Raw genomic sequence first — 23,433 nt, forward strand, 5'->3', positions numbered from 1 at the left:
GAAGGAAGGAAGGAAGGAAGGAAGGAAGGAAGGAAGGAAGGAAGGAAAAGGAAAAACCTCAATCCATCTTTTGCATTGTATATAGATTCTACATAGGATCTGTGACCTCAACAGTGTAGATGCCCCCTCCACCAGAGCAAATTGCAACTAATTCATGAATTCATAACTTGAATGATCATAAAAATTAAGTGGTATAAAGGACCTTCAAAGTCATTGAGCTGGAACTCCTTATTTTACAGATAAAGGAAAGTGAACCCCTGTGAGGTTAAGTAACTGTCCAAGGTCACACAGCTATTGAGAAGAAAAGCTGGGATTTGAAGGTGTCTTTTGATTACAATCCCAGCACTTATCACTATACCTTTCTGCTTTCTCTTCTTCTGTCATTTCTGTCTATGTCTTTCTATAAATTCTCCAATAACATTTATACAACTAAATGTAGGTCTTCTGTTTTTTTCTGGTATTTTTTTTTTTTTGTTTTATGGATACCAACATAGGACTCACTATATCTCACTCGCTAGATGACTTACCCACCTCCCTTTTCCCATCTTATATACATTTTTTGATATAGTGATGCCACTTCTAAAGCACAAGGTCTCCAGAGTCATTTGCTACAATCTACCTAAGCTTGCCTGGTGCCTTCCCAGTTCCTCTCCCATCCATTGTCACACTGCTGCCAAAGTGATTTTCCTAAAGCATGGGCCTGACCATATCATTCTCCCGCTCAATAAACTCCAGAATCAAGTAAAAACTCTGCTGTTTGGCATTTAAAGTCCTTCACGACCTGGCTCCAACCTCCCTTTTCCAGCGTTTTGATACATTACCTCCCTCATGTACACTGCAGTCCAGCCAAGTTGGCTTTCTCATATTTCTTCACACATAACACAGTCTCCCATTGCCTTCTCTTTGCAACCACTGTCCTTGTTCCTGGAAGTACCACTTTCTACCTGAAGCTTTTCCTGTTCCCTCCCAGCTGCTGATGTCTAGCTCCAAAAAAGTTACTGCACAGCAGAAGGAAGGAAGGAAGGAAGGAAGGAAGGAAGGAAGGAAGGAAGGAAGGAAGGAAGGAAGGAAGGAAGGAAGGAAGGAAGGAGGGAAGGAGGGAAGGAGGGAAGGAGGGAGGGAAGGAAATAAGCATTTATTAGGCGCTTACTATGTGCCAGCACTTTAAAAATATTTCTTCATTTGATCCTCACAATAATCCTGTGAGGTAGGTGCTATCATTATCCCCATTTTACAACTGAAGAAATTGAGATAGATGGAAGCTAAGTGATTTGCCCAGGTCACACAGCTAGTAAGTGTCTGAGGGCTGGATCTGAACTCAGGTTTTCCTGACTCCAGGACCAACACTATCTACTAAGCCGCCTAGTCTCTTCCTCGCTCCCTTTATTCCTTTCTTCCTTCTCTTTTTTTCTTACCTCCTACCTTCACTCCTCCCTCCCTTCCCCTACCTTTCCTTATTTCCTCCCTTCCTCCATTCATTCCCTCCTTCCTTCATCTCTTCCTTACTTCTTCCATGCCTTCTTTCCTCTCTTCCTTCCTTGCTTCTTTCCTTGTTTCTTTTCCTTCCCTTTCTTTCTTTCCTGCTCTCCATCCTCTCTCCCTTCCACACAGTGCATGAAAAGATCACTGACCATGGAATCAGTGGCTCTAATTAGACCCCAGCTCTGTCATTTTATTACTTGGGTGATGCTGGACAAGTCACTTCACCATTTTTTTGTTTTCTCAGCTGTAAGAATTCCTGAGGCTGCCAGACTAGATGACATACAAGGTCCCCTGGAGTTCTACATCTGTGACCCTGTATCTATGCGTATTGTCTCCCCAACAGAAAATAAGCCCCTAGAGGATGGGAACTATTTACATTCTGTCTTGTGCCTGACAAGGCACATCGATTTCCCTTTGGGTTAGCTATATTTTTATTTCTTCTGTGATCATGATATTCCATTTGAAACAATATAGTATCATAGGGGTAATATTGAGTGTTCAAAACAGGGGTGTTAGGGAGAAGGGATTGTATGTGGAATTACATAAACAAAGTGCCTAAAAAGCACAAGCCTTCTGACCCCAAAATTCCACCGCTGAGTATACAATCCAAGGAGGTCAATGGCAAAAAGAAAGGTCTCATTACACCAAAATATTTATAGTAGCACTTTTCATCATAGCAAAGGACTAGGAGGAAATTGGGGCACTTGAATGTAATGGAATATGACTGAATGGTAAAAAAAAAAATATGAATGTTATAAATACAGAGAAGCATGGAAAAATATATATAAAATGATGCAAAGTGAAATAAACAGAACCAGGGAAACAATATACATAGTGACTACAATAATGTCACATGAAAGAACAAGAAGATAAAACAATCAAAACATTATACAAGTACTGTGAAATTATAATGCTCAAGCTTAGCTCCAATGAGGAGGTATGAAAAGACAGTATCTTCCTTCTTTTGTTCTTTTAGAGAAGTGGGAATCTATGGGTGTCGAATATTGCAAAAAAATTGCATCAGAATTTTTAAAATACATTACTTAATTTGGGGAAACTTTCCTTTTCTTTCTTTATCATGTTCATTATTTTTATGAGAGAGGGCTCTGGGAGGGAGTAGAAGGATATAATGGAATATATCCCGAATATAAAATCAATAAAATCATTTTTTAAAAAAGATGGGCTTTTGTAGCAGCAAACAGTTGGCACTATTACAAGCATTGTGCAATCTTCTGAATGAGATCTGGTCCACTGCTCTCTTCCTATTCAGTGTCGGACCTAGGGACTATTATGCATTTCTGGTGCCTGTCCAAAGAATATATTATATCTATATATAAAACACTAATGTACTAAGTCAATAGACTCCCCATGCAGATTTCCATAAAAATCTGGACAATATGTATGTGGGTATGTGTTTTATCCACTCAGTTTGTTTTTATCATTGCGGATTATTAAACTATGGAACTCCTGGAACCAGAAAGGCCCTGTAGCATTCTGGGCTTAATGTGATCGTCATAAAGTCACACACAAGCAGAGGTATCAGGATACAACCTTTGATAAGGAATCACTCTTCAATTAATTAGTACCTTGCTCAAGATATCGTCTATGACATCTGCCAATATCTAAAGTATTTTACACCTCATTTGATATTACTACTCAGCAAAACAAGCTTTGCCTTCTCATCTGACATGGAATTTTGTATGCTTTTAACTTCTGCTTGAGAGACTACTTGCTTGAGAATTGTCTTTAAGGATGTGTTTTGTTCCACCCTGTCAAATTCTTTTCTGCAATCAGAAAGCAATAGACATAGAGGGGGTTCAATATTCTATGCCTCTCTCAATTGCGTGACATTGAAAATGTAATCTTGATGTAGAAAATCATCTATGAAAATATGCTTATTTTTTCTCAAGGTTTTGTCAAGGATACCCTAAATATGTACATAGACCATTCTCACTTTATAAAGATGAGAAAATAAATATCTGGAATGGAGGGCTCATTTCTTTTTAGTGACTTTTTTGGCAACAATATTTTCTGTGAGGCAACATCAGTTCATAAAACTATAAAATTCAATATCAATTCACAAAACTGTAAAAAATAGGAACAGCTTAGGTAGTGCAGTGGATAGAGCACTATAACTGTAGTTAAGAAGACCTGAGTTCAAATCTGACCTCTGACACTTACTAACTTTGTGACCCTGGGAAAATCACTTAACCCTGTTTGCCTCAGTTTCCTCATGCATAAAATGGGCTGGAGAAGAAAACAGCAAACCACTCCAGTATCTTTGCCAAGAAAACCCCAAAAGGGGTCACAAAGAGCTGGACATGACTAAAAAATGACTCAACAACAACAAAATAAAAAACAGAAAGCTTATATGAAACTCAAGGACTTCCCAGGTGCATTTATGATGAAACCTGAAATATAACAAAATATATGTGATACAAAACAAATTTGCCAGCATTCCTACAACCATATTGCCATTATACAGTGGAACCAAAACATTTGAATTCTAATACCCAAGATTCAATTTAAAATATGAGGAATGATTTTCATGTGAGACATGTATAAAAGACATCCTGAGAAACGTGGATGACTAGAAAATGAAATGGGCTCATTACAAGAACAAGACATTATGGGCAGAAAATTTCAGTTACAAATATACCCTCCTCAAATATTTAAAGGTCCAGAGGAAAGTCTCTAGTGCATAAGAAAGGTCTTTTTTTTCAAGGATAAACAAGAATTACAAAGGATGAGAAGAAAAGATGGTGCAGAACCATACCCTGAAGGAGAGAGCATCAACCCCAACAAGATCATGGGCTGCTAGGAGTGTCCAAATAAGATTTTCCATGGTCTTGCCCATTTGGGAGGAATATCTCCCCCCATAGCCATCTCTTGAAAATCAATCTCTGAGTGTGATAAAGCAACAAAGCTTTCTACTTTAAGAAATCACGGCAACCAGAGTCAATGTATTCACCTATATCCATTGTCTGGTTTTATTTTGTTTTCTCAAAATCAACATTTTGCTTGTACGTGGCACTTGGGAGCCACTCCAATTACACATAGTGTCTTCTCATCTTCATTCTTTCATCAAATTTAGTATTGACTTTGACCTCTGTGCAAACCATTCGGTTATCTGACTACAATGCAGACAGTTGATCCTGAAATAACCCACTCAGATAAAGTCAATTTAATTACTTTATCATGTAATTTGTTACTCACCAGAGCCAGTACCTTCCAACTTCCTTCTTGTACGAAGTATTCATGGTGTACAGATATCAGGCTTCATTCCCTGACCTCACCTGCGTTTTCTGATACATTTTCGCTGTCCTCTTCTGTGCCCTGCCTTTATTTGCTATACTCATGAAATACTACAAAGAAAAATGAGCAACTGCCCCAGGAAATTATAGGGTTTGGAGACTATCAATGACATCAGCTTTACCATCTCCTTTGTCTGCCTCCCTGAGATAAACTTGTGTTGTTCTTAGGTTTTCATTTATAATAATAATGTCAATATGAATATACAATAGTCCATCATTTCATTCAATGGATAAAGATGAAACATCAAGCATATTTATCAACAGTTACATTAATGTTTATAGATTGTCTAAGAGATTCTTAGTGCTCGCTGACCCCTTTCATAGCATTCCACCATCAAATCAGAGAAATGGAATGGGGGCCACACAGAACTGGGAAATCATGCTGTTATTTTTACCAGTTTCATGAGTGGTCATAGTCAACCTTCTGTACTTGGCTTTACTGTTCTTTAGATCCCAGAGACTCTCATTGGATCTATGTTTAAAGGGTTTTCAGTTTGACAGATGTTTCTATAATATACCTTGGATGAATAGCCTTCCAGAATCCAACCTTATTTTCCCAAGATGATGATACATTGCATCAACTTTTGTGGAAACACAAAGCTTAGTCTTCCTATTTGGTGGGGAAGGTAAAAATTATTGAAGATTTTGAGAAGGATGACAGGCCATCTCATCTAAAATTTTGCCAGGTGGGGAGGGTAGAAGGACTCATTACTAAGCCCACCCATCCAACTGATTAAGATGAGGGTAACAGATGCTGCCTGAGTTGTATCAACTCTATAGACCAAGGCTCCAGGCACAGGGAGTCTCCTTCAGTGGAAGGTTTCAAACTGATTCTATGTAATTTTTCAAAGACATTCCCCCAAAATGGCAAAAGTTAGAAACCTGAGACCCTGGAGAGACTAGCCAGGTCAGACCTTAAAAGAGATAAAGTGGTATAAGCACTATCCTATCTCCTCCCTCAGTCACCTCATCTGTAAGATGAGGGTTAAGTGGTTTACTGACCTTGCTTTTTACAATTGTAGGGAGAAATATCTAATGTATATAATTACAAAGCACTTTGTTTTATTACTATCCAACACCATGCTGAAGTTTACAGTGTTTATTTCTTCCAGTTCACATAAGGCTCTCATTTACAAGCTAGTACATCACTTTTTATTTAGTATGCTGTGTTACTTCCTGAAACCTTTTCATAAATGAAGAAAACACACCTGAGAACAGGTGTCTACCTGCCAAGCACATGAGAAAAGTTTTTTAAAATACAAAATCTCCTATTAGAAGATCTGAATCAAACCTTCTTTGAAATAGATATAGAAGAAATTTGAAAATATTATATATTTTTAAAAATAATTTTTATATTATCCCATTATGGCATCTAACATGATCCAAGTCATGAATTAGCCTCTACTGCAAAATGTTCACATGACAAAATCTGAAAGGGTACAGCATAATTTCTTCCCCTATTGGTGTTGCTTTAGCGTCAGTATAATTCTCATTTTGGGCCAAGAAAAATTAAACTGTCTGATTTTCTAAGTCTTCCATTATTGGGTCCCACCTTGCTTGTGATAATTTAGCTTCCCACTACCTCCCCCCAGAAATTATTTCCATTTTTCAAGGCCCATTTCTTGTAAGTTAATAATTCCCTCATTCACTTCTCCCTTCTCTAAATCCCTACAACATTTACTCAACAGGTCACATAAATTAGCACTGGATTAGCTTTTTTTTTTAATTCTTATTCCTACACCCTTGATAGATATTATTCTCCCTACTACACTGTAAGTTCTTTGAGGGTAAGTATCATTTCTTGTGCTACTTCTGTATCCCCAACAGCTCCTAGAATAGAGTAGGGCATGGAGCAGAAACCCAATGAATGCCAAATTTTACTTAATGATAAAAGCAACACTGGATTAGCCAGTTTCTTCTAGGGTAATATCACTTATTATTTCTTCTTCCGCTATCACAGGGCAGGAAGGGTAATGTGCTGCTCATATTTCCAGGATTTTATTCCAAAAAATTTGAAAATTATTAAAAACATGGTTCTAAATTCCATTTCTCCTAATGAAGAGCAATGTGGGATAGCAATATCCTATTCTTGAGGAAAAATAGAAATTAAGGATAAGAGTAAACTTAAATATAACTTTCAAAAGCAAAAAAAGAATAAGAAATTTAACACTGTAAGGAGATTGCAAGGAAACCAAGATCCTATTCAGACCCTTGTTCCACCCTCCCCATCCACCCCATGAAGTCTCTCAAGGCCCCTGTTTCATTCAGATAGGGGAAGGGAGGACTTCAATTCTTCTGGCCAGAACTGACACCATTAAACTGTTTTGTTTTTTCTGGTTCCAACGTTTTCCTTTGGCATGGCAACAGGAGGTGAAAAGGGGAGCCAGAGAAATGTCCCCAACACAGAGTGGGCAGGCTCCTCTTATTCAGAGAGCGTGTACTTTGTCACCACCAAGCACCTGTCTGGAGTTCCACAATTCCTACTAACCACTCAGAACTGTCCTGATGCAAGATGGGACCCCTCTGGAGAGTGTTGTGATGGATATCAGTAAACAGAGGAGGCATATGTAGGGCTTCAAGGACTGACCTTTATGTGAGGATCTAGGGCTGTGATTTCACTGGAGTAAGGAACCTTACAGATTTCCTCCAGTGAGGAAACTCCTTTCACACTGCAGATCAGCAAAAATTATGCAACAGTCTGTCTTAAGAATGTTGGGAGTTGGGGCGGCCAGGTGGCGCAGTGAGTAAGAGCACTGGCCCCGGAGTCGGGAGACCCGGGATTGGTTCAGGCCTCAGATGCTTAACACCCACACAAAATAACTGGCTGTGTAACCTTGAACAAGTTACTTAACCCCAATTGCTTTTAAAAAAAAAAAGAGTGTTGGGAGTTTCCTGGGACACCACGAGTTCATGTTACAGGGTCACAGCCAATATGTATCAGTGGCGAAAGTTGGACTGATGTCTTCCTGACTTTCAGGCTGACTATAATCTATGTCATACTGCCTTAATGATATACAAAATTACTCTGGGATTCACCCACCCTAGAATAATATTTAGGTACAGGAACTAAAAAGGAACAAAATACTAACAATTGTACCACAATGCTCTCCAGCAGACATACAGTTACCAGCATTTGTCTGGTGGTTGGGTGTGTGTGTTTGTGTGTGTGTGTGTTTAGGGGCAAATACTGAGAGGGAAAAAAGGGGTTCCACAGAATCTCAGAACTAAAGAGGTATAACAGCTCCTACCCTCTCATTTTACAGGTCAAGAGAAGAGTAACAAAATCAAGGTCACGTGGCTTGCTAGTAGCAGCCCTTGATTGACCTGAGGGAGTATAGGAGGTGCTGTAAATTTTTATGTTAAATGGTTCTGGCCAATCTACTCAATGGCCAGAATTCATGCAGATTTGTTCAAAAGAATCACAGAGAGTCTTATCCATCTCTCAAAACACCACTTTCTTCCTAAAAGGCACCCACACACCACCACCATTCCCCTTCCCCCACACACACACAAACACACACATCTAAGGATAACCACAGCATCATTCAGTTTTGAACACTTTATCTGAGATACCTAGACAAGACATCCAATGCATTAATGAAGACAGAAATATAAAAGTTAATAATTCAATTCAAGAAATGTTTGTAAAGGCCCCAAAGGAATGATTTTTTTTTAACTAACTATATAAATAGTGCATTTTCTTTTTTCCTTTATAATTCATTTTATTCTAGACATTTGTCTTTATAGAGATCATCTCTAGGGAAAAAAATTTAAAAGTCCCCTGTCTCTCCAAATTGAACCATTCTTTCAATGAAAGAAATTTTTAAAAAAAACAGCTAATACAGTGATCACATTTGAATGTGTGTACAACATTCTGCCCCAATAATTCTCTTCTGCGTAAAGAAGAAAGCTTGTTTCACTACCTGTTCTCTGAGACTATAAACTGGTGTTTTAGTTGTCAGTAAATATGTTTGGTTCTGATTATTTTATTCTGTATCAGTTCATACAAATCTTCCTATGTTTCTTTGATTTCTTCATGTTCATCATTTCTTACTACACAATAATATTTCACTACTTTCAAACAACACTGTTGGGTTTTTTATTTGTTTTTTCAGTCTTTTCCAATTTAGTTTCTAATTCTTTGCTATTACAAAGAGGACCCAGAGGAATTATTTTCATTAACAAGATATCCCAATGAAACCTGCTACCTTACCAGCTGTTGCCAAAACATAAGACTTCTCCATGCCAGCGCCTCCCAGGCAGATCCCAGTAGACTGGAAAGACGCACACCCTCCCTCTCAGAAGCTCCATTTTGGATGTTAACTCTAAATCACAAAGCACCTAAGATTGCTCTAAAGTCTAGCATAGCTGGATGCTAAATTTCTCATACTTAAAACTGACATAAGTTCAGAAAGACTCAAATCTCCTTCTCCTCATCTAAATTTGAAAGAGTAGGGATTTAGTCCCACTGAGACAAAGGTCCAGGGTCCAGTGACTGCTCTTGACCTATTAATCCTAACATTGAGCTCAGTAAAGCCTTCCATGACCAGACAGTGTGGATTTCCCGCTCTCAAAGACTTTCTAGTTATAAATACTTTGTCTGCCTGTTTGAGATAAGAGGAGAGGCCAGGCTCTTGCCTTAAGATATTTAGATATATTAGACAGAAGCTCAGCCTTTTTTTTTTTTTTAATCTTGAGCTACTCTGTCTTCAACCAAGTCAGAACCATGCTAGGGGAATGAGAGAAAAATGGAATGAGAGAAGAAGGTCCTTACTTTAGCCATCACTTAGCAGTCAAATGCGTTTAGCATGATTGTCAAAATGGGAAGTCTTCACACAAAGGAAAAGAAAAATCAGTACCTGTTTCCCACATAGGAGAGCTTGAGGGTCAGCCAGTCTTTTCAACTGACTTCCAGTGCTTCTTTCTCGGCCATTTAAAAAAAAAAGGAGGGAACGATGGTAAATGCAGGCTTAAATAGCTAATAGCCGATATTTGGTCTTTGTGTTACTACACTTAATAGTCTAATTAACAGTCAATCCAACGCACCCTTTATCATCAGCTAAACCATAATTACTGCTCCATGCTGAGTATTTCCTCAGCATATGATGGCTTTCAACTCCTCGGTACAAACAGTCCTGTAATTTGTGTTATTATGCTGGTTACAAGGCTACCCCCAAACAGGGGCAACGTCTGGAGTTTTCCATCCCTGACTTCAGCCTTTTTCATTGTAGTCATCTGCTGTGTTTCTCCCAGTCCCTCTTTAATCAGCAACATGTTACCTCAAAGACACCAAGACATGTGTCCCACTAGAAATTATCTTCTCTAAATGAATAGATGGCAAACAACCATATTTTATTTGTCAAGAAGAATGTAAATACAAAAGAGGCAGCCTTCCTCAAGGGGCTTACCTTCTAACCAGGGAGACAATCCATACCAGTACAAGAGTAGCTAGAGAAGGGAGTTATGGTCTAAGAAGAAGAACAATAATAATATTTATGTAAAACTTTAAGGTTCACAAATCTCTTTATAAATATTATCACACTTTATCCTCTCAACAATGCTGGGAGGATAGTGTTATTATAATCACCATTTTACGGAGGAGGAAACTAAGGCTAAGAAAGGTTAAATGATTTGTCCAAGATCAGATAGCTAGCAAATGTCTGAAGCTGGATCTGAACTCAGGTTTCCCTGATTCAAGGTTCAGTCACAAAGATGATGAGTGAAACAACTGGGAAGTCATTGGAGACACCCTTCTCAGGGCTATGGTAGTGTTGATTTGATTACAGTTGACAGAAAAAGAATGTTTGAGTGGAGGGAGAGGTGGAGAGATAAGGGAACAACATGGTGGCAGGGAGGGAAAAAGTCCACTAAAATGGAGGCTTCATGGTCCCCAAAAGGGCTGAGCCGAGTATCTTAGCTCCTCCCAGGCCGGTTCTCTGAAGGACAGGTTTGGAGGGCAGAGGGTAGAGCTACAGGGAAAATATCATGTTTAGGACAGGAAATATGGTCAGATACATGAACCAGAATGGTGCAATGGAGAAAATACTGGATTTGGAATCAAACTACCTTGGCTGGAGCTTAGTTAGATCAAAATCACTTTAAATTGCTGAGGCTCATATTCTTCATATGTTAAACATGACAGTGGAAATAAAGTAGGGGAAGGGAATAGAAGGAAATAAGTATTCATACAGTGCCTGCTATGTGCCAGGCACTCTGCTAAACTTTCTACAAATATTATCCCATGTGATTCTCATAATTACCCCACCAGGTAGGCGCTGTTATCCCTTTTAACAATTGAGAAAGTAGATGGCTCCCACAGTCCTTTCTGGTGACGAGGTTTTGGGTGCTGGGACCCTGAGAATGTCAAGGAAGAGTTGCCTGGAATACATTCACACACTCAAGCCTTCTCTGAATCAAGTAGCAAAGAGTTCCATCATAACGCTTTAGCAAAAGTTGGCAAGGGTCTGCATGGGAACCTGTGAGAGGCTGAAGATGGTGCTATGGCTTATACAGAAAAGGGGCATGGGAAAGGAATACCAGGGATACTAATTAGGTAATCTAAGGGTACAGGTATCTTTGTGAGCTTGGATGGGAAAGTGTAGGGAGTATATCAGACATTGAGAGAGTTGTCAGAGGCATGGACCTTGGGGATCTGGTGAGAGAAAGAGTCCTTGACCCAGCCAGGGACAAAAATCCTTGGGCCAGGCACCCCTCTGTCTGTTCTAATAAGAGAATGTGATCTGCAACAAGAGAAAATTTTCTCACAAGACAGGGGCCTACTGAGAAATTGGGAGGCTTCCAGAGACATGATTTTAGGGCTGGGGCCCAAGAACCCCATCACTGATATCCTATAATTCATTTATCTCTTTAATGAGAGAGAGAGAGAGAGAGAGAGAGAGAGAGAGAGAGAGAGAGAGAGAGAGAGAGAGAGAGAGAGAGAGAGAGAGAGAGAGAGAAAGAGAGTAGAAAGAGCACTGAATTTAGAGTCACAAGATCTGGTTTCAAATTCTGGTTCTATGTTGTACCAGCTGTGTGACCACAGTGCCTGCCACATAGTAGGAACTAAATAAATGTTTATTGACTGAATGATGCAACCTCTCTAGGCCTCAGTTTCTTCACCCATAAAATAATAAGGTTGTATTAGATGACCCCTAAAATCTCTTTAAGTTCTTCTATGTTCCTGTGAACTTTCTACAATGAAAGCAGCAATATATATATGAGAGAGAGCACATAATAGTGCTTTAGGGTTGGCAAATCATTTGACATAACTTAACTCATTTGATCTTTGCAGCAGCCCTCAGAGGGAAGTGATTCATTTATTATCATGCCCATTTTACAGACAGGAAAATGAGGCAGAGATCGTTAAATGAAATACCCACAGTCACATAGCCAATGAAATGTTCAAGAATCCCTTTCAGCTGAAGATACTATCTCCTCATAGGTTAGTGTTCAAGCAACCAAGGAACTGATATTCCTTCTACTGAAGAAAAATGGAAATCTAGCTCCCGGTTATACAAATCCAAACAGCACCTAACCTAGTAGACTATGTCTCTTGCTCTCTAGGCGCAGTGTGTACTGAGACTACTACTTTTCTAGGGAATCTTTTCTCCATTAAATTGCCTTGCATTTCATAGAGGCTTAGATCAGTTCCCTCAGATGACATTTTTCTTCATTGAAGGGAATTACATCTGATTGTTTAAGGACCACATTTATCAGAGAAAGGGACTCAAATCAATGGTTTCTGTCTTAATTGCCTGATCTTGTTGACTTCTGAGCTGGAGTAGCTTGATGAGTGACAGGAGAGCCCAATTTTCACCCTGTCAAGTCCTGTGGACCTCGTGCAGGGCTCTGACAAATGCAGTCTGCTTCTCTCTGTACCCGGCATTGGGAACGGTGCCGACTCTGTCCCTAGGAATCTAACTTTGGCTGATGGGCTGGAGGGTGGAAAAGATTTCTTTCATTTCTCAGGAAGATTCCTGAGCTCTGCAATTGCAACCACAGCAGCTTGTCCAAAACAAGAAAAATCAGGCTGTTTTTGAAGGCTTAGAGAGCAGGATTACTCTTGAGGGAAATCAGGAGTGCTAACAGCCAGAGCAGCCCTCAGTGACTGAATTCAATCCCAGGTGGCTTCCACTCTCCTAACCCCACTGTACAGTTTTCTGCATTATCTGAAAATGCAACAGTGGCATTTATCACTGGTAATAGGTCATATTCCCCACAGCACCCTAAATTTTGATCTGTCAGACAAAAAGAAGTGGTCTCATCCCATTGGAAAAGGGTTGTGCCCCTCACTGGAGAACATGATGCAGAGTAACAGAAGCCTAGTTTGATTTTCCCTACCTGACTCCACTTTATAGTAGACCATTTATAGCTGGGAGGGACCTCTAAGGTCACCTGAACCTACTCCTTCATTTTACAAAGGAGAAAACAAGAGTCCTAGAGTGCTTAAGTTACTTGCCCACAGTCACCCACCTACAAAGTGAGAGAGGTGGAATTAGAACCCAGGCTCTCTGACACAAAACCAAATCCAATACCACACCGCATCCTAAAAGGCCTTCTAATGAAGGGGCTCTTAAACTTGCTTGTGTCACAGATCCCTTCAGCACAATATGGTGAAGGTTACAGACCCCTTCTCAGAAGAATGCTTTTAAATGCATAAAATAGAATACACAAAGGAAACCAATTATATTGAAATACAGCTATGGAATTGCTACAATTATGGAATAGACCCCAGGTTAGGAACCTCTGGTCTATATCAAGCCACACCTGTATTTGGAGAAGGTCACACTGGTAATTCATAGTGTTGTCAGCGGCGGGTTTCATGTTCAAAACAAAGTTTAGTGAGTCATCAGAACTCTGTAACCCTTCACAATTTTTTTTGAGAAAACCATTAAAGTTTGATTTGAGGATCAGGGCTTCTTGAATCTTTCTCTTCTTTTTCTTCACCCTTTAGGAATCCTCATGAATTAAAAAAAAAAACCTGAGCTGATCCATTTAAGGATCTAAACAGGGGTCCTTAAACTTTTTGTGTATAATAACCTTCTTCAGCAATCTGGTAAAACCAATGGACACCATTGCAGAATAATATTTTTAAATACATACAACAAAATACACAGGATTTTAAAGGAAACAAATTTTGTTGACACAGTTACACAAATATATGTGTGGATGTATATGTACATATATACATGCACTTAAGTATGCATATATGTACGTATATTTTTGTTCAGTGGTTTCAGATGTGTCTGACTCTTCATGACTCCATTTTGGGGGTCTGCTTGGCAAACTGGAGGAGTCTGCCATTTCTTTCTCCAACTCATTTTACAGATGAGAAAACTGAGGCAAATAGGGTTAAGTGACTTGCCCATAGTCACATAGCCACTGTCTAAGATCAGATTTGAAGTCAGGAAGATGAGTCTTCCTGATTTCAAGCCCTACTCCCTATCCACTGTAATACATATTATGTAATACATAAGTCAATATGTCTATTATACATATATATGTGTGTATATATATATATATATATAAAGAGATGTGTGCATGTGGGTTGACCTACAGTTTTAAAAGAATATGTGTTTGCACACCTGCATGGTTTGTTTGTTTTTTTAAGCAATTGGGGTTAAGTAAGTTGCTCAAGGTTACACGGCCAGTTGTTTCTGGGTGGGTGCTAAGTGTCTGAGCCTGGATTCGATCCCCCAGGTCATCCCGACACTGGGGCCGGTGCTCTTACTCGCTGTGCTACCTGGCCGCCCCCACCTGCATGTTTTAAACCAGTACCCAGGTTAAGGTCCACCTTGTCCATTTGATAGATTTCTTTGATTGTAAATACCTACCTTCACAGTACTGAAGTCTAGAAAAACATGGCTCCTGAGCGTGGTCTCAGAGCTTGGTTATCTGACCCAAGCAGCATCCAGCTGGTAGCTATCAGCCAGTTCCCTATTAATAGCCAATTATCTTGGGGCCTTAATTAGCCTGCGGGCTGTGTGGCCAGGATCTTCCCAAAATAGTCTTAAAAACAATGGACCACAAAATACCAAAATGCAGGGATCAATTAATTTTTCAATGGCCATCAAGGAATTTTGCTTCCGCTGTATCCCATTATACCTGTGTGTTCACTGCTGCAACTGATAGGGGCATAAAAATTGATTGGACTGGTCTCATTGTGGCTGGGGAAAAAAAATGAGTGATAGCCATTTCCACAGAAGTACAAGAGATGCTACATAAATCTGCACCTCAAAGCAGCAGAAAAGAAAAACGGAGTCCTGGTTTTCCAGTCTTTAGTGAGAGCTGAGAGTTATCTTCTTTGGAGAAAGAGTACCAAGCTATGAAGAATATACCAGCTCTATAGATATTTTCCACTTTTCTAGTACCTCAGAATAAGATGTAAATTGGGTTTTGAACAGGTGGATCAATAGAAGCAAGGCAGCTCAGTATGCATTTTCCTCCACCCCTTCATCTCCGGATTCAAACCCAGTGGCAGGAACACTAGAGAGAGCCTCTCCCTTCCCATGTTCCCTTGAAAGATTTCTTTAGTTATCCTGGCAAGACAGGTGACAGTAAGGGAACTTAATTATTTTTTAAGTGCATAATGCTGTCTCTGTGAAATGGCACAGAAGAGTATGAGAAATCATCAGCGCCCAGGAAGCGGCGGGATCTAATTGCTTCCCATTCCTGACCCTGATGTAATTTGGGAGGACAGGGATCAGGGTGGGCTTAGCATCTGTGAGACTGAGAGATGCGCAGAGTGAGTGAGTGAGCATCTCTTCAAAGTATCCCCTCCTTTTCGAGGGCACTTCCCATGCATTCAGAGCTGTCACTTCATCTCCAGTGACCAAGAGGCAAACCTCAGTGCAGATTAATGCTGACCTTGGACAGCTTAGCTCTGTAAGAGAACATACTTCCTTCGGCCCTCCCAGGACAGCAGCATAGCAGTCTAGGCCCCTCTCTCCCTGCCTTACCTCTTGGCCTTTCCAAGCAAAACTTATCTCTGCCTCTGGACCTATAGAGAAGGGGGAGGAGCCTCACAGAGGACTCCCTGGGAAGACTCCCAACATAAAATTTCCCTTTCTCTTTCCCCAATTAGTCTCCCTGTGTTCATTAGGACCTTGTGATCTAAACAGCAGCTGCAAGCAGCAAAGACAGCAGAGTCCCAGAAGGTCACATCAGGTCACTCCTTCAGAAATGCCACAGTAAGTAAATCTTAGGCCGTTTGTGCCGAATTCCCCAGGGAAGTGTGTGCCTCCATAACTCAAAGGGTTTCTCCTTACTAGTCTCAAGATTGGAGGGCTCTCTGGCATGCATTCATTGTTTGTTTCATCTAGTAATTTTGGCAAAGTATTTTAAAAAGATGAGTACCTACTGCATAGTCATGTATCCATAGGAGGTTTCTTTCTAGAATCATTCAATAATAGCAGCTAACACTTATATGGTTCTTTGAGACTTGAAAAGCCCTTGAATTCACAACAACCCAGGAAGCGGATGTATTATGATCCCCATCTTACAGATGGAGAAACAGAGGTTGAGAAATGGTAACTGACTCATCCAGGGTCACATAAGCAGTTGCTGTATGAGGTGAGATTCAAAATCATATTTACCTAGGGTCTAAGTCCAGCATGCTCTGTCCACTGCACCACCTAGCAGAGCCAGCATTTCACAAAACTCATAGCCTCTCAACATGCCTTCCAGACAGGGAGGAGACAGGTGCTAGTATTTTTCTCTCCGTTTCACAGCAAAAGAAAGCAAGGAAGAGAGAAACAACTTGTCTAAGGTCATGGGGCAAGTCGATGACAGGGCTTTGAAGGAAATCTAGCTAAGCAATATCTATGAAGACTACCTTGGAGGCTTGCTGCAGCAAAATGGGGCACCCTAAGCTAGAGAAACATTACACTAACTCTGAGAAAGGGTATGGAGGGGCAAGATAATGTGACCTTTACTAAGAAAGCTCTAGGGACAGTTAGGTAGTACAGTGGATAGAGCACTGGAGTCAGGAGGACCTGAGTGCAAATTCTGCCTCAGACACTTATTAGCTATGTGATCCTGGACAAGTCACTTAACCCTGTTTGCCTCAGTTTCTCATCAGTAAAAAAAAATGAGCTGGAGAAGAAAATGGCAAACTACACCAGTATCTTTGCCAAAAAAAAAAAAAACAAAAAACAAATGGAGTCACAGTCAGACACAACTGAACTCAACAAGCAATAACTATCCCACAAACATACTATAACCCATGATTTAAGTTCTAACGGTAAATGGAAAAATCAAGGGAATTAAATCTGAAGGACCTTTGAGATCATCAAATCCAACTTTGCCCCATTTTACAGATGAGAAAATTGACACCCAGAGAAATGGAATGACTTTTTCAGGGTCATACATGCAGTAATTAACAAAGAAAGAGTTTGACCTCCGTACTTAATTCAAGTCTAGTGTACTTTCCATTGTACAAAGGGTCAAGATTTGAACTCAGCTCTTTTGATTCCTGACCCACATGGGATGTCCATACACCACTTAATGCTATATTACTTCTGTGTTTTGGAAAGGAAGGATATCCCCTCATCTGCAGGTTTCTAGTTCGCATCCATAATACCATACCTTATGCCTATAGGCTACAAGTTGAAATCTTCATTCCTCCACCATACATGACTAGCATGCCTGGTTTCAACCCTACCCTCAGACAAAGGATACTGCAAGACTCAAATCCAATTCAATTATTCTTTTCCTGTCCCCAAAGTGATTCCACGATTTTGTTCTTGTGTTTATTTGTTTTTCAGGATTCTCAAAAAGACATGACCTGTTTAGCTGAAAGATTGGGAGGAAAAGAAAGGTGGTGTTACAGATGCAAAGGTCATATACAGAAAAGGCTGGGGGAACAAATTTAACAAACCATCAATCAACAAGTACTCATGAAACTCCCATTTTGTGCCAAATACTGTGCTAGGAGAGAAACATCGTTGAAACAAAGAAGCCTAGATCTTTGAGCGAGCAGGAACCCAAAAGAAAAAGAAGAATTCTTCAAAAATGTTTCAGGTTCTGGAAATACCTATTTATCACATCCTCATTACACACTGTGTGTTGTGTTAAATGTTGGGGGAAGGAAGAGTTACAAACAGGGATATGTCCAAACTGTCAATAACCAGCTCTCTGGAAAAGAAACTGTACATGGGACACACTTTTAAGTTTAATATTCATTATAAACACTTTCTCCATAACTTTCCTAAGCCTAGGTAATCAACAAAACCAAGCCCTGATTTGCAGTATTTGCTGATTTCCACAGAGAAAATGTTCACACTAAAATTTTAACAACCAGGATTTCATAGGAGCTGGCTCCAGCATCCCCCTGAATATAAAATGCCTGCCCTCAGGGAGGTTACTCTCTTGCTGGGAAGATAACATATGTATATGTGAAAAAGAACTATGTTGTCACAAAAGGGGGCATAATCCCAACATAGCAAGTACAGGATTAAAAGAATCTAGAAGTCACTGTAATCTAAGGTTTTGAGGGATCTTACAGGTCACAGAACTGAAAGCACTAAAGGACCTTAGAGGTTATCTAGCCCAGCCCCCTTGGTTCAATTCAATTCAACAATTTTTTTTTTTTAACACATGAGGAAACTGAAGCCCAGAGAGCCTAAATCACTTTCCTCAAATCACACAGGAATTAATTAGTAGAGCAAAGATTCAGAACCAGCTCTTCTAACTCCAAATTATCTGCTTTCTCCACTAAAACAAAGATTTCATGGGATTACAGGATTTTAAACTGGGATGGATATTAGCAAAGGTCTAGCCTCAAACCCTCTGGACAGGTAAGGATTTTAACTAATTCTTGAAAGATGGACAGGCGGCAGAAAAGAGGAGGAAAGGCATTTGGGCTATTTCTGCTCAGGGTACCCCAATCCTTCAATTCACCCATATTTGTAACTTAGAAACCACCTTCCTCCTTCATCCTCATTCAGTCCCCATCTCCAGGTAGTTGCTGATTCTACAGCCCCCACATCCCATACCTATCTCCTTTTCTCTAATCAAGCCACAACCTACTTGAGACTTCCAGCCCCTATGCAACAACCAGCCTCTGAATTGGTCAATCTGCCCACATTCTCTCTTCTCTCCAATTCATCCCATGCAGCTTCCAAACTGATATTCTTAAAGCACTGGGCTAATCTGGTCACTCCCTCACCCAAAAATCTTTTGTGGCTCTCCATTATCTCTAGGGCAAAACACAAACTCTCCTGTGTGGCATTTAAAGTCCATGACATCCAGCCTACCTTTTGAGGAATACAACATATTCCTTTCCCTGACTCTTCTTCATATTTAAGGCAAACAAAACTACTTGCTGTTTCCCATTTCCTGCCTCCATACCTTTGCAAGGCACTGTCCTCCACACCAGAGACAGAGGTATGAAAGGAGGAAGTTTCATGTTACAAAGAGTACTTAGGTGTTGCTGCTACTTCTGTAGCAGACTGGCTAGCTTGGGCTTGAGCCCTCTGAGGCTCAGTTTACCAGCAAAATAGGGATAATAAGAAAGAAAATGTTGTGGATTCTAGGAGAAGTTATCTTACTAAATGAAAGAAACTAATAATAGCTCTATGAGTGCTGCATGCAGAGAGAATTTTTATAATAGTACTGGCTACATATTTTAATAAAGTCTAAGTATATTTCCAAGGGCCTGCAGCATTTTAATCCAAGCCTTTAAATTCCCATTGGCTTCCTAAAAAAAAAAATTCAAATGCCCTCAAGGCTAAAATTCTTTTTACTTTTACTAAGTCCCAAAGTAAATTTAGTTTATTTTTTCAAAAAAGATTTTTTTTTAAATTCATGTTTTTTAAGTTACCCAAATTGAAAACAAATGATACAGAGTAAGGGAAAAAGGGAAGAAGTAAAAACATTCTCTGTGCTTGCTCATCATTAAGATATATTTTACAAAAACATCTCAAACTCTATTATGCTCCCTCCTCAATTAGAAATCTGAGATTTGTTGAGTTGAAGAGGAGAGAAAACAAACACCAAAAGACTAATTCAAAATAAAAGCATACTTTAAAAACCTTTACCTGGCCTTTTTTATAGCACATTAAACAAATGCAATAACCTTTTTTTTAATTACAGAAGCTGTTTATCCTCTATATATCATTTAGATTATGAATGAGGAGAAGTTTTATTTATACTCAGGTTCCCCTTTTTCTTCCCAAAGGTTAGGTGAATAGAGAAGGGCCCATAACACTTTCAAAAGAAAAGATCCCGGGCCTCCCACCATAGTGAAAGCAGCTTAAAGCTGCTAAGAACCTTAGAGGAGAAAGGCTTAGATTTGGAGGCTGACCAGTCCAACCTCCCAGCCAGTACATAAAGCCTCAATATCACAAAAATTACAGACTAAGAGATAGAAGGAGACCTTGGAGGCCATATGATCCAATTCCTTTGCTCTATAAAGAGATGCAATGATTGACCAAAGGTCACAGTCAAGTTAAATGCCAGAAAAAAGGTTCAAAGTCGGGCCCTCTGACTCCCAACTTTAGTGGTCTTCCTACACTACGCCCCTGATTCATCCATCCACTGTGCTGAATGGTCTTTTGTGTAAATTATTTCACCCCCCAAAGGCCTCAGTTTCCTCATCTGTTATGAGAGAGTTAAACAACCATGATTTCCAAGGGCCCCTTCCAGAGTTCTCACATGCTTCCATGGATTCCAGTAAAGAGGGGTTGCCTACATTCTGCTTCGACAAATAAAGAGAGTCCATGGGGGAGTGGGGGTGGGGAAGAAGGTATTGAGAAACAGAAATTTCCCCAGGTTTTTGCATGTGCAAAGTAATACTTTTCCTGCAATTATGAATAAGCCCTCAGCATAAAAGCCTGGAGTGCTGAATTCATTCAAAAATCTATACTATTTTTCTCTAATAAGCAAATTTTCCCATCTGAGGCACACAAGACTGCCATTGGTCAGGAAACAATCTCCAAGCTGACAATCAGAAACTATTCCTGAGCCAATGATTAATGTACCTATAGGATTTCTCCTACACTTTTCAATTCTTCCCTATCCTATCAGGCAACCTTAACCACTTAGCCACACAACCTACTACCTACACCTTAACAGACCCTGACAGCTTCAATTGTCTCTCTCCCAAGGGGCATAGATAATCAGTCTTCTCTTTCCTTTAAGGCAGTTTTTCTCCTTTGAGGAAAGGCTTCCCTTGGCTTCCCTGTCACGGCTTAGAGGACAAGAGACCTACCCTCCTTCTTCCATCAACTTCCCCCTACATTTCTCTCTCCTACTAACATTTCACAAATTCAGAGAAGTTTTAAGTTGGAAGTTCAATCCCTGCCACCCCATTTTATAAATGAGAAAACTGAAGTGGAGAGAGGGAAACTGATTTTTGCTAAGTCACAAGGAAGTTCAGTGCCAATCCACTGCCCATTACTGAAAATAGCTGGATGAATGAGACTAGAACCAGTCCAGAAAAATCTTGGGAATGAGCTCAGAGGAAGGTGGGACCAAATCACTGCTGGGAAAGTCCTCTCTCAAAGGAGGCACTTAAGTTGCCATCAGGGTCAGAGAGCAAGTAGTCTCAGGATTTAATGTTAAGAAAGTTCAGAGCCTTAAACACCTTCCTATAGCTTCTCTCCATTATAAACAGCTGCATACCTCCATCCCCTTGTCTCCAGGCAGGGATTGGAAAAGAACAAACAAGTGGACTGAAGTCAAAATGTTTCAGTGGTTCTGATTAACAAGATATCACCTTAATAGCATGAGAGATGTACAACTGGCATTTTGGAGCCCCCACTGTGTAGCTTAACTGTACAGACAAGCCACTGTGAATTCAACTGTTCTAGTCCCATCAAAAGTGTCACATTTACACATATATGCACAAACATGGGCAGTCACCTCTCAGACATAAACACTCACAAAGATTCATAGGACACAGCCAGAGAGTCTTAAGAGCTGAAAGAGACCTCAGAGATCATTCAGTCCATCCTCCTCATTTAAGAGATAAGGGAAGCAGGCCTTGAGGAGTGAAGTGATTTGTCCAAGGTCATAGTGATTTCACACATAAAAAAGAGAGAAAGGGGTGGGGGTGGGGAGGAGGATGGGAAACCCAAAAGGAGGGAATTTAATAAGATGGGAAATTTTTTTAAATGACAGGAACCCTGTCAAAATGGGCAGCCAGAAAGCAGAATAAAGCAGGCATGAGAATAAAGAAGAAAAATCCCTCTAGTTGGCAAGTGATCTGAGGAGACAAAAAGGAAAGAGGGAGAAAAGAATGAAGCATAAGGGGAAGGAAGAACAGCCAAAAAGAAAGAGAAAAGGACAGGAAAACATGGGGATGGTCAAAATAAATGTTAAAGGGAAAGGAGACAGAGAGGAGAGGAGAGGAAAGGAGAGAGAGAGAGAGAGAGAGAGAGAGAGAGAGAGAGAGAGAGAGAGCTATGAGTTGTAAAACAGGAAAAATAAGAAGTGGGGGTGCTCATTACATGCAAGCTTAAGGTAATGAGGTACAATGCAAACCAGAGAAAGTTCAGGTCCCTGCAGGCATCATTAACTACATTACAAGGAGCAGGAGAACAACCAGGGGAAAAGGAGAAAAACTACTGATCTATGCGTAGCAACAGCATCTAAGTGATCAAAAATTATCCCGTGGAGAAGAGTGGAGGGAGGGATTTTGGATTCGAGGAGTAGCTGTCAATTCCCTAGGCTCAGACCCTTTCTCCGTGTGTTTCTCCTGCCTGACTTATTAGATTGAAAGTTTCATCAGAATGAAATTGCTGTACATACACACACACACACACACACACACACACACACACACTTGTTTATCATCTCCCCAAAGTACCCATTAGGCTGCTCTTCAATGTTGGCTGGCTGGCCTGAATACCCACTGCCCAAAGGAATTCATCCTTATCCTCCAGCCCCTCCTGAGAAGTGACTTAAAGTGACGGGGAAGAAGCAGGACAGTGATTCTGTGGACTGGAAGGGACATGCTGGGAGCGGGGTGACCTGGCTCCTGTCAGGTGAACTGAAGGGACCTGAGGCGGAAGAGCCACCTGCATTGAGAATTTCCCAACTCCCTAACAAGGCAAGCCGATCTCCATTTGCAGTTGGTTATTTTGTGGAGCACAGAGCAGGCATGCACATTCCACTTTCAGAGTCTAGCAGCTGCAGGGGTCCTGAAGCAGATTTTAGGAAGGGAGTGACAAAGCAGAGGAAAAGGAGAGGAGAGCAGCAATCGCAGCAGTGGTTCTACCTCCTCCCCCTCCCTGTCAGCCCCCCCCCCCCGCCCGCCCCCCATTCGGTCACCTTCCAAGCACTGACTGAGAGTTGTTTGGCAGTATGGGAGATCATCCCAACGCCTCTTCACCGGGGCAGTTTAACTGCCAGTGAAGATTGAATATGAGTTTAATAGGCGACCCAATTAGACAAGACGTAGCCGCACCTCTCAGTTCTCTGGGCTGTCTTTCCTGGGCTGGCCCGCTCCCCCCTTTTTCTCAATCCCCAGCGCCGGGTCAGGGAGCAGGTCCGGGAGCAGGTCCGGCAGTGCCCCAGAGATGCGCGACTGCAGAAGTTGTTACCACACTTTGCCATGGTGCCCGGGTCCACGAAACACGAGCACAGACCACACACACACACACACACACACACACACACACACACACACACACAC

At 40.7% G+C, this 23,433-nt stretch overlaps 1 protein-coding gene across 1 annotated transcript in view; it reads right to left on the reverse strand.

Annotated features, from left to right (window-relative positions):
• GALNT14 (polypeptide N-acetylgalactosaminyltransferase 14) overlaps positions 1 to 23,433 on the reverse strand; it is a 335,202-nt gene that overhangs the window by 311,134 nt on the left and 635 nt on the right. The gene's annotated exons all lie outside the window — the stretch shown is intronic.

The sequence above is a fragment of the Petaurus breviceps genome, unplaced genomic scaffold, assembly GCF_028583685.1.
Source record: "Petaurus breviceps papuanus isolate PSGF00001 unplaced genomic scaffold, PetGlider_PUasm1.0 90845, whole genome shotgun sequence".
Classification (NCBI taxonomy): Eukaryota; Metazoa; Chordata; class Mammalia; order Diprotodontia; family Petauridae; genus Petaurus; species Petaurus breviceps.